We start from the raw sequence: 11,266 nt of genomic DNA, 5'->3' as shown, positions 1-11,266 counted from the left end.
GTTTTAGCAACTTTGTTGAGAAATATTTATGAAAACAGCATTGGGAACTGCTTTATATATAGTGCTCGCGAATTTTCCCCATTCACCTTCAAAGGTTGTCAACGCACATGTGCACATGTATACAGGTGGTCAACATAAATGACTACTCATCTTCGAAGTACTCATATCTCGATCAAGATGGCTATACTACTTTAACTATTCCTATGCTCTTGTCAGTTCTACTTGAACCAAACTTCCTTTATGTGTGGATCATATTCCCATTTAGCAGGATATTCATTTTGATGGTAGCAGGAATAAATTCTCAAGCAGCGCAAAGGATCCTTGTCCGCATTCCACTCACTACCTAAAGTTTTCTTGTACTCACCAGTCATCATTGGTTCTGAGCTCTTTTAAACAAGTTGGAGTAGCTGCAGTTGAAGTATATAATCGCTGAGCCAGCCCCAGTAAAGCAGTAGAACAACTTTCTGCAACCTTAGCTGTTTGGTTTAATTGACAAAGCCATCAGCCAGGGGTATAGGCCTTGACAAATTAATTATGCTTTTTATTTTTGCCTATTATGCTTTTGGGCTATTCTCAAAAATTCAACCTATTCCAGTTTATTGTACCCATTATTCTAGTTTATATCCCGTTGCTACGTTGTTGCCAAGTGCAATATGCAGCATAATGCACTGCTGAAAGTCATAATGCACTAACCGCAAAGTCATAATGCAGTAACAAGTATATCAAAGTAAGTCCAGCCATGCAGAAATGTTTAGCACTGCTGGAGTTTCTTTGCAACCATGCAGGTTTTAAAATTGTCCAAGGAGGAGTTGAATTAGACGCCATAATGCTTTTCAAATTTTTTTCTTTTGAATCAATTAATTGGATTATTGAAATTCATCACGTCACAGTTTAGTAGCGTCTTTGTTATCGATTACGACAGAATGATGAGAAATGATCCCTTGGATTGTTCTCAGCAACTGAATTTTTTTGACAGATTGCTGTTGTGATGTTTTGAGTATACTAAATGTGTAAACAACTGATGTGAACGAAATAACTGCTTCTGTTGTACTAGAATAGAATGTACCAAATCACATTGGTGCATGCATGCTAACATACGCTGAGAGTCTATAGTACATCGACAGTTGATCGTCCTTTTCCAAGAGGGAGAGGATGAATTAGAAGGATAAACGTCTCTGCAAGGAGGGAGGGGCCATGATGTTTTCATAATTTTTTCTATTTGAATTCTTGTCACGTCACAGTTGAGTTGGTTAGTAGCATTTTCTTAATTATATCCATGCATTAATTATATAGCTAGCCGTTTTATTTTGTAGTGGCCCCACTCACTGCTAGTTGAGATCTGCACATCAACCCGGTACTTATCAAATGGATCTACAACTATCTATCTCAATCTGTGGTTCTTGATGGTGCTCAATCATGCACTCTATACATGTATTATCTGGTGTCTCCCAGGATCGGTGCTAGGCCCGTTACTTTTTCTCATGTATTGAGTTCAGTAAACCAATAGCAGTAAATTTGCGGTGTATTCTGACGACATAGTGCTGTACAAGACAGTATGGATTTCCATATTTTGCAGCAAGACATTCTGTCTGTCTGCACCTGGATAAAAGGAGTAATTTTGACAAAATAATATTGCTACATCATGTTCTTCAAAAAGTGTAATAATTATTTCAACTCCTGCTTCCCCACTCCATGTTGGAAACAATGTGCTTTTGGAAATAAGAGACCATGCAGATAAAGTATCTAGGGATTATTTTTACATCTGACCTGTCTTGGTCCCAGCATATAGATAAAATTACAAAGAATGCTCGGAGACAATTTTTATTTATTTTTTATTAAACAAGTTTATGCATACAAGCAAAGGTAGAACAGAAAATAGCCAGAATAGAAGCTAATACAAGTCTGTTACCTACAACAGAACATGTAAATTTATATATATATATATATATATATATATAATTTATATACACTTAATTAATCTACAGTAGCTGATTTTTAAAGAATACAAGTGATACACCATCTCTGCAAAACCTAATTGATTCCAGGCTGATATAGTTTCCGGGAAGAAGGAAGATTTGAAACTGTTAGATATCGCAAAAAACAGGACCGAAAGCTGAGTAGTGTTCGAGTGTCTTAACTGGTGAGGCTGATCTCTGATGGTGAACACTTACAGAGGATTGGGATAGGATATATGTCTTCTGAGTTAATAGGCAAAGTCTGATTATGCTACGGCGGCGCTCAGCTAGAGTGTTTATGTTGCACATGCACAATTAGGAATACTGTATCGGAACTTTTACAGTTTCACAGTCATCGAGATTGTATGTATCTACTATATCGTTCCACTACTGGAATTGGAATATGCTTGTGCTGTCTGGGACCCCTACCTTAATAAGAACATCAAAGCACTGGAGGATGTCCAGAAATTCGCTCTAAGATATGTCTGAAGCTGTGGCAGGAAAGTTTTCCTTCTCTACTAAATAGAAGTGGTCTCCCTACTTTAATGACGGCAGATTTGTCGTAAAAGATTGTCACATGAAAGCAGTTGAGTACCCGGCAGCACTGGAGCTGTGAGAGACAAACACCGGCATTCCAACGGTGTCCATGCAGCTATCACTCCCATATGCAAGGAAAATATCTTCAAACACTCTTTATACCAAGAACAATGTCTGAATAGAATTCCGATGTATCTACTATATCTTCCATCTCAAGAACCATGTAGTGTAATTGCGAGTTGCAGATTAGTCATTAGCATAATTATACTGCTATATTTTTGTTAACCTTTGCTATTGCAAAAGTATTGCGTATGTGCAACATGCATAATAATAAGTACGCCATAATTAAAAGCTCACCTTCTTAAGCTGCAGTCAGAAATCTCGTTGACATTGAATTTGCCTTGGATTCTGTGGTAGTCCTGTTCTAGTCTAGCAAGCTCAATGATGTCAGGTATCCATTTCTTGTGGTTGTCCTGTTCTAGTCTTCACATGGTTCGACCAAATGTGGCATTGCCAACTTAGAGGGTTGTTTTGACTTCTTAAGTTCTGAGACAGCTACTGTAACAGTGGTCCTTGTTCCTTATTTTTGGCCATCTGGCTTACGCAGGTATGCCATGGCGTTCTCGTAACACTTCCCCAGGCATAATTATATATAATTTTGTGCTGATATAATTATTGCAGCTAGCTACGTACATTCAATCGATTGATCGCATCATCAGCATCATCATAATTTTGTGGCCAATAATTATACATAATTATTGATTATGAACACATTTATAATAAGACGATAATTCTAATTATAATAGTTCACTTGACCATGATAAATCTGTAAGGAAAGAGTATGCAATTGAACAGATATTCTGAACAACAGCTAACAACTCACATTAACTACTCTGCTTTCTTCTTGGGGCCTGGGCCCTGGCCGGGGAGGTGCAGGTGGCGGCCATGAGCGTGGGGCTCCCAAAAAACCCATCCCACATGCACCTCCTCGGCCTCCTCCAGCTCCACGGCCTCGGCCTCGGACTCTACCGCCTCTTCCTGCGGCCCTAGCCCTGGCCAGATGCCATGGCCGTGGAGCTCTAGGTGGACCTGCAGGACTACGTCCAGGATTAGGCAGTAGTCCTGCGGCTGGTGGTGGCAGTCGAGCCACTCCTGCTGCTGGTGATGGTGGCAGAGGAGCCAGTCCTGCGGCTGGTGGCAGAGGAGGCTCGGGAGCCAGTCCTGCTGCTGGTGGCGGTGGGTGGTTCATTCTGGTTCAAAATGGTATGCAAACACAGAGAAAAGAAACTCACCTCTCTTTGCTTTCAACTGTAGAATAATAATGCATGGGAACAGCTACATTGCTATGTACCGCCTCTTCCTGCGGCCCTGGCCAGATGCCATGGCCGTGGAGCTCTATAGGTGGACCTGCAGGACTACGTCCAGGATTAGGCAGTAGTCCTGCGGCTGGTGGTGGCAGTCGAGCCACTCCTGCTGCTGGTGATGGTGGCAGAGGAGCCAGTCCTGCGGCTGGTGGCAGAGGAGGCTCAAGAGCCAGTCCTGCGGCTGCTGGTGGCGGTGGGTGGTTCATTCTGTAACAGAATTGTTCAAAATGGTATGCAAACACAGAGAAAAGAAACCCACCTCTCTTTGCTTTCAACTGTAGAAGAATAATGCATGGGAACAGCTACATTGCTATGACAACTTCCCACGTTGCACATGCACACGTTCACAGGTACGTGTCCAAAAACCACTTATATATTATCTTCAACAAGATGACAGGACGATGACGAATTTCTTGTTTCTTCACTTTTTCGCGCATTTCTTTTTCTGGCAATCCTAGCAACGTTCACGAGAGCTCTTATATCTGTACACTGCCTCCGCCAATCTTGTAATAAACTTTGCTCTCGATTTTTCTGTTAGATGCTCCAGCTTGAACATGGGGCTGAAAATTTCGAGGAACATCAACTGGCTTGGTTAACCCAAGTTCTTAATGCTATCCTTGTCCATGCCCGCACTTCGGTATTATTTTGAATCTACAGCTCTACTGCTTTTCTTAACATTTCCCACTTGTCCTGGTCAATTATGCAGGGTGCCATTCTTTGCAACTTCTTCCCTGAAATTTAACTTCCTGTAATTCTTTCTAGCTCCCTCATCAACTGTATCAGTAGTAGCGTGATTAGTTAAAAATTATTCGTATAGTAGATCTACCTCATTTCCTTGCTATAGAAAAGTTTAGTCGCTGAAAATAGTTTCGGGGGGTTGCGAATGGTTTTTCATACCATTTCCTCTTTGCGGGAATGTCGAATTTCAGTTGGGTATTTTTTATACACCAGAATAGCACCTTTAATCGAGGTATTAAATATAAAGGCTAGCTGATGTTGTCTCTGCCGTCATCTTCCCTGTTCCCGGAGTTTTCTCAACATCTGAGCAATAATTTGTTGGCAGTGGGAAGGTTCTGATAGCGAATTTTTGTCATCTGCACTTTTTTGCTCTTCGTTGGTGATTCATTTTTATCCACCTCAAAAGCTGCACTCTTCAAATTCAGTTATACGTACAGATCTAGCATATATATATATACATGCATCAATGTTGTCAACAAGCCTTGCATGCATGCAATCTCTTCAGATTTGTGTTATATATACAGCAAAATATAGATCTAGCATGCACAATGACAAAGTTTAGCTATTGCATTTGCAGTATACACAAGAGTTCTAAATGTCCAGCTCAGCACAAAGCCTATTTAGTTTGGTTCTCCTGGAATCAGCCAGGAAGAACACCTCCAAAGCTGTGTAAAAATTTACACAGCCTTCTATGTACGACAGGTTGAACACATAGAAAGTGCTTAGGAGAATAAGAGGTGCCATCTTGGATGGAAAATTCCTTTCAACCATGGTTTGGCAAGGTTGCATATGTAGCTATTATCTTGATTATTACTGTTTTTGGCCACTATAATAAGTTCATATTTACAGAGTGAAGGCATAATTATTATGTATTGTAATGTTTGCCTTTACCTCAGTAAGAATAATTCACTTGTGGTCTGCCTTGAATCGGGTGTCGGTTAGCATATAGTATAGAGGCAGAATAAACCCAACATACTGTGAAACTCGGCTGTAATGTGCAAGCAGCAGTGAAGCAATACGAACAGTTACCGTGTTACATACAGTTTACTTTGTCTAGCTACAGTACTCCTTTCTACAAATAATTTCCCCAGTGGCATTGTATCTAGCTGTTACAAATTCCATTGTGCACTTCAACTTGGCTAGAGCGTCTTGAATCACCGTACATTATTTCATGTTTTACGGCTAGTCGACTGTATTATTTTGGGGCACAAAACTTCCCATGCCCTGGTGGTAATTTCTCTTCCCTCGATACGGCCAAGTTCCCTGACCAACTAAATGCATGATTATAGTAATACATGTGTGTAGTTATTTTGCTGAAATAGTACGTGTGGTGGATATTTGGCCACAATGTTAGGTATTGGGCTCGTGCTCTCCATTATTTCAATTCGGTTCGGCGAAAGCCGAATGTCTTTAGCATGAGTGACCTGGTCAGATAAATAGGTAATCGTGACAATATATGCAATCACCTCCTGATTGTGTCTTATTACACTCTAGTGTTAGCATCTTTATGTGCCGTTCAAAAGCAGGCCTATCTTTTGAGAGGGGCGCATGGTGTGCTTGAAGGAGCACTATAAGAAAAACATTTTCGTCCCCATTCTTGCTCTCGATTTTCCGCTCCTCTTTTCCCCGTCTGGTTTCCGAACCTAGTTCATTTACTTATAGATTGAAAAGGAAGGGGATTGGAGCCTCTCTGTGAAACACTCCGCATTATGATTTAGTGATCGCGAATATTTTCGTGGTTGACCGCTATGAGGTTGTATTTAGCTCTCCTATCCACTAGCAACCACTGCATGGGAGGTACTCTAGAGAAGTAAGTTTACACCACTGACAAGCTCTAAGTCCGTTGTCTTTACTCTGTTTTTAATTTCTGCTGAGTTTAGCTTGAATTACTCCATGTCAACATTTCTCTTTCCCTGCTGTGAAATTTTCGTTTCCAATCTATGCATAAGTGACTATAATAGGATCTCAGAAAATTATACACGTATAACAAAATGAATATTTTGTTGCTATGTAGTTATAACCAATGAGTGTGATAATTATAGCTTAGAATTGTATAATAGTATGATTGTACAAATAAATGATATTTTAGTGGCATATACGTACATACGTGTCTTCTCCATTTTTTCACTGCTTGGAGTGTGACCTCCTGATATTCCTCAGGCAGTGGCCAGGATTTATGTTGGAATATGGCTTCTGCAATGGTGGTTACAAATTTAGTTCTTGTCCTTACATTCTTTTTGAGGCTTTCCATGATGGTGGTCTGAACATTTTCAGGCAAAGGAAACGGCCGTGGGATTGGCTTTTCCTGAGGTCTCTTTGAGCTGATTCTTGTTTCCAGTTTAATTTTTTTTCACAACTTAACCATAGTTAGTACGTACTGCATGGTACACTGCATGATGATTATTAGAGAAGATAGTATACATGTACTTTAAAAGTTATAAATTAAAGGTAACATGGTGATGCAGAGCTAGCCTATAGCTAAATGTTTAACTCAGCTACAAAGCCTGTTCAGTTTTGTTCTCTTAGATTTTCTGTCAAGAAAGAATACCTCCAAAGCTGTGTAGAAATTGACACAGCCTTCTGTGAAAAGACAGATTAGAATGTACTCAGGAGCACAAGAGGTGCCATCTTTGGTGGAAACGTTGCCAGTAGACCCCTCTCGACAAAGAGCTTCGTCAGTTGAACTTCGCTGGAGTAATGCCCATTTATCCACAGAAGAGGCTGGGCAGTTAATTCATTCCGGAAGATGTGCCTTTTTCTTAACAGTTTTGTATGCATGTGGCCCAACCTTCGGCACTAGCATGGTCCTCATGCAGGCAGCTCCAAGAACACCTTTCTTGCTCTATGTATTATCAATTAATTCTACAATGTAAAATAATTATGGGTGTATGTCACAACTGCATATAAAAAAATAGTTGAGTTTAAAAGAGTGCATAATAGCACGGGTTATGGTAAAAGGCTACTAATTGCACAAGTACAGAATTGTATAGTTTTACGTACCTTGAAAGAGGTCAATCGTTTCCTGGGAAATTTTTTTCCAGTCTCTCAGCTATTCTCCCAGCTCTGACACAGACTTGGTTGAAAATACCTTTGTTTGTAGTGATACATTACACATACTACATACATAGTACGTACTTCACATCTATACTAACCATTCTGATTCAAAGAGTGATCACTACAGTGTAGGGTGCATGCTCTTTTTGGTAGGGATGGGACGTTTAGTTGACTCCATATATTTCAGCTCGAAGTTGCTGAAGAAATGACAATCGGAAGTATCTTTTCAGACGTATGCTGCAGTGCTGGAGCACCAACTTCACTTCAACCTGCAATACACCTTCAAGTACGTCATAGTGATATCAGTCAAAAGCGAGCCATTGCAGAAATTGTAGTACTTGAGCTGCGTGAACACAGATCGTATGATATTAATACCTTGGAGTAGTGATCATACTGGCTAGTTTCTAGCTCTTCACACTGTTGAAACTACTGCTCTTCAGATCTCAAAACAAAGTCATCCTCACAAAACTGCAAAATCGAACCCTTATAATTATTTACATCATTATGTATATACGTGCATGTATATGTGTATTATCTATACATTGGCGGCAACCACGAAAAGCTATGCTCCCTTATTTAAGACCACCTAATAGATTTGCATAGGTTATCTGTGGATACATGCTGATTGTGCCATAACATTTCTGCTGCAGTGGGAGATGGGAAAGGTGTACCCCTCTTAATTCCTGTGCATGGGAGGACAAGAATGTACTACTCATTTGGAATGAAAGTTTCTAGGATATTATCCTTACCAATTTTACAACATCTGCAATGAAAGATTCTAGGATAACAGGCATGGTGTATTGCAACCAGATTTACACAACTTAGACGTGACCGGTACTCAGGAGATACATGTTTTCAAGTGTGAAGTAGAAAAAACCTGCAAAAAACACAAATGAAACCATGCATGCATATAAGGCATTAACTAGCCTCGATCCCGGTGAAGGAGGCTATAGGTGTGTATGCATGCACTTGTGCATGTAGATAGAGCATTACAACAACATGCAAATACATATTAATTTTCCCCACTTACCAAGCTTATGGATAGATCGTTTTGAACCCAAAGGGTTACAGATTTCAACCTTCAGTGTCACAGTGCCCATTATGGATCTATGAGCAGATCAAAATTACTAGAGTGTTTTGCGAGCATCAAGCATAATAATGCGAGGGTTGACTAATTCGCAACAATAAAATTGCAACACCTATACTAGTAAATACCGTATAGCAGGTAATTTTCCTGGGGTAAAATATTCGTTATTTTCGTGGGCAGGCTGACCTCCATGAAATTTTAATGTAGGCGTGGCTTACCGGAACGTATAGGAATGCAGTGCAGCCACGAGATCGAAATGTTTACTGACGAAAACCACCGTTGTTCGAGTTGAACGAATTTTTACCCCACGAAAATTACCCGCTATACGGTACACGATCCTTGCCAGAACGTAATAGTTAGATCACATTTTGCTAATTAGGTTTTTCACCTGCAATAGTAATACGGTAATAGTTATTGTTAATGTAAATAACCTCGGAAAGAATCGTTTCATTTTGAAAGAACATCTATGATGTCCAAAATGGAGACATACATCAATGTCTCTATATACGCATTGTCATTTTGCACCACTGCCCACATACTTTCTCACACTACCAAGGGTCACTGTCCGTGGTTTCTATTAGTAAATGACCAATCACAACTTCCCAGCATAACAGGTATAATACTATTATAGCGTTATAGCGTTACCACAAAAGTTGAAGTACTGCCTGTAATACTTAGCTTCCCGTGTGGCCCATCTCTAAAAGTAAATGCAGTGCCGGTTCGAAGGTTCGCGCTTATTTTTCTGTATCCTGGATTCGAGGCAAACCCAGACTGTACGGCTGTTGCTATGCCTAGTTTTGCTTACTTCACTGTAAAAACAAGTGGGTTGTTTCAACACTGACACGCGTGTCATTTGACTGTCCCTCCAAATGACATGCTACACGTGTGTCAAATTGAAGGTGTGTCGATCTAGCGGGTCATTTTGACACGTGTTATTATTATCATTACCTTTTCCATTCCAATTAATGCCTTTTGCGGTCATGCATTACTCAACCCATAATAACCAAATCACATAATTAATTAAGTTACATGTCACATCACAATAAAACATAATAAAAATAATATAGCATGCATGCATGTATTAATAAGTCAAACACCAAGTTTTTTTAAGTAAGTGGTGTACCGAATGGGCCTTGTTTGTTTCTTCTCTTTTTTATCCATTAAGATTTCTTGAAAAAAGAGGAGAGACGGCTTCCACACACTAGGGTACTGTATGTCGAATACATAGTATAGGCATCAGCACGATCAGGCAATCAGATAGGGTAGTGGTGTCAACTTCAAAGATGCTGACTCCCTCAGCACAGAGAAACGCTTGTACAATGCTGTCGTCTTCATAAAACACCACGATTCTTGGTTCCACAACGCGACACTGAAAATGACACGCTATCTCTCCACATGCCTGCATATAATGTATAATAATTATTATAATTATAGCTATGTATAATTTATAACAGCTGCATGAAAGACATATAATTATGCATGCATCTATTATAATGTCGCTGCATATATAACTGTGTGCAATATAATAATTATAACTGTGTGCATGCTTATTACAAAAGTTTACCATGCATGCATAATGCATGCATGATTAACTCTCAATATTGTGTATGCATGTGCATAATGCTATTATACATGCACAATATTGATTACATGCAGTTACGCACCTGCACAAATTCCACTGGTTGGGAACATGGTTTTTTGTGGTACAGATTCTTTGTCAGTACTTGTACTGCATGCATATCGTCAAGCTTTTTCTTTCAGGGAACAACATGTGACAAGTGTGTGACCAGTTACTGACCATGACGTCAGCAATGTCATTTGTTGCTGTGACTTCTTTGAACTCGTATCTTAGCTGCATATATAAATACATCAATGTCATTAAAATTAATTATAATTATAGTGGAACGATTGGTGTCTAGTTTATTACTGTTTATTGTGAACATACCCATTTTGCCTCCTTGAAAATCGTAAATTTTTCAAGAATTAATCGAATTGATAATTCTTTCTGCAATGTGAAGAATGTTAATCTGTATTTCCTTGTAGCAGAAAGCAGTGTTTGCACAGCTTGTGCTGCCGGGCTTCTAGTTGTGGCTAATTTGTGTATAGTGCTTGCACGTTCTCTTCGTCATCTTCGGCATCTACAGCAGCTTTTTCTTCAGGCTGTGTGGCGATTGAACAGACTGGATGTAGTTGCAATTGGATTCTTGGTTTCCGTATCACACCAGCTGATCTGCGATTTTCGAGGCAAACCCAGACTGTACGGCTGTTGTTATGCCTAGTTTTGCTTATATACTTGGAATGCCATTGCAGCCTTTTCAGAAGAGTGCATACAAAACTTGTCCACCGAGTGTTGCTACTCTATTATTATACATAATATTAGCTAGCTCTACACTATAACGCTATACACTGTAAAAAATAATGCGTGGTTTTCACACAAAATAGTGCGTGATTCATTTGCCACAATAGTCACTCAAAATTTGGTGTGGTTTAACGCACTATAACATTCCACGCAGCAGGCGCTTCATAATCCC

At 39.7% G+C, this 11,266-nt stretch overlaps 1 long non-coding RNA gene across 1 annotated transcript; it reads right to left on the bottom strand.

Moving 5' to 3' along the window:
• Window positions 1-6,932: 6,932 nt before the first annotated feature.
• On the bottom strand, window positions 6,933-8,855 carry LOC135342102 (uncharacterized). The gene is made up of 5 exons (XR_010396757.1): window positions 8,679-8,855; window positions 8,398-8,525; window positions 7,747-8,331; window positions 7,595-7,682; window positions 6,933-7,436 (listed from the first exon to the last, which is right to left on the bottom strand). It is a non-coding gene; the product is annotated as an uncharacterized LOC135342102 (long non-coding RNA).
• Between the last annotated feature and the right edge of the window lie 2,411 nt (window positions 8,856-11,266).

This window comes from Halichondria panicea, chromosome 1, assembly GCF_963675165.1.
Source record: "Halichondria panicea chromosome 1, odHalPani1.1, whole genome shotgun sequence".
Classification (NCBI taxonomy): Eukaryota; Metazoa; Porifera; class Demospongiae; order Suberitida; family Halichondriidae; genus Halichondria; species Halichondria panicea.
This window is presented reverse-complemented; position numbering and strand designations above follow the sequence as displayed.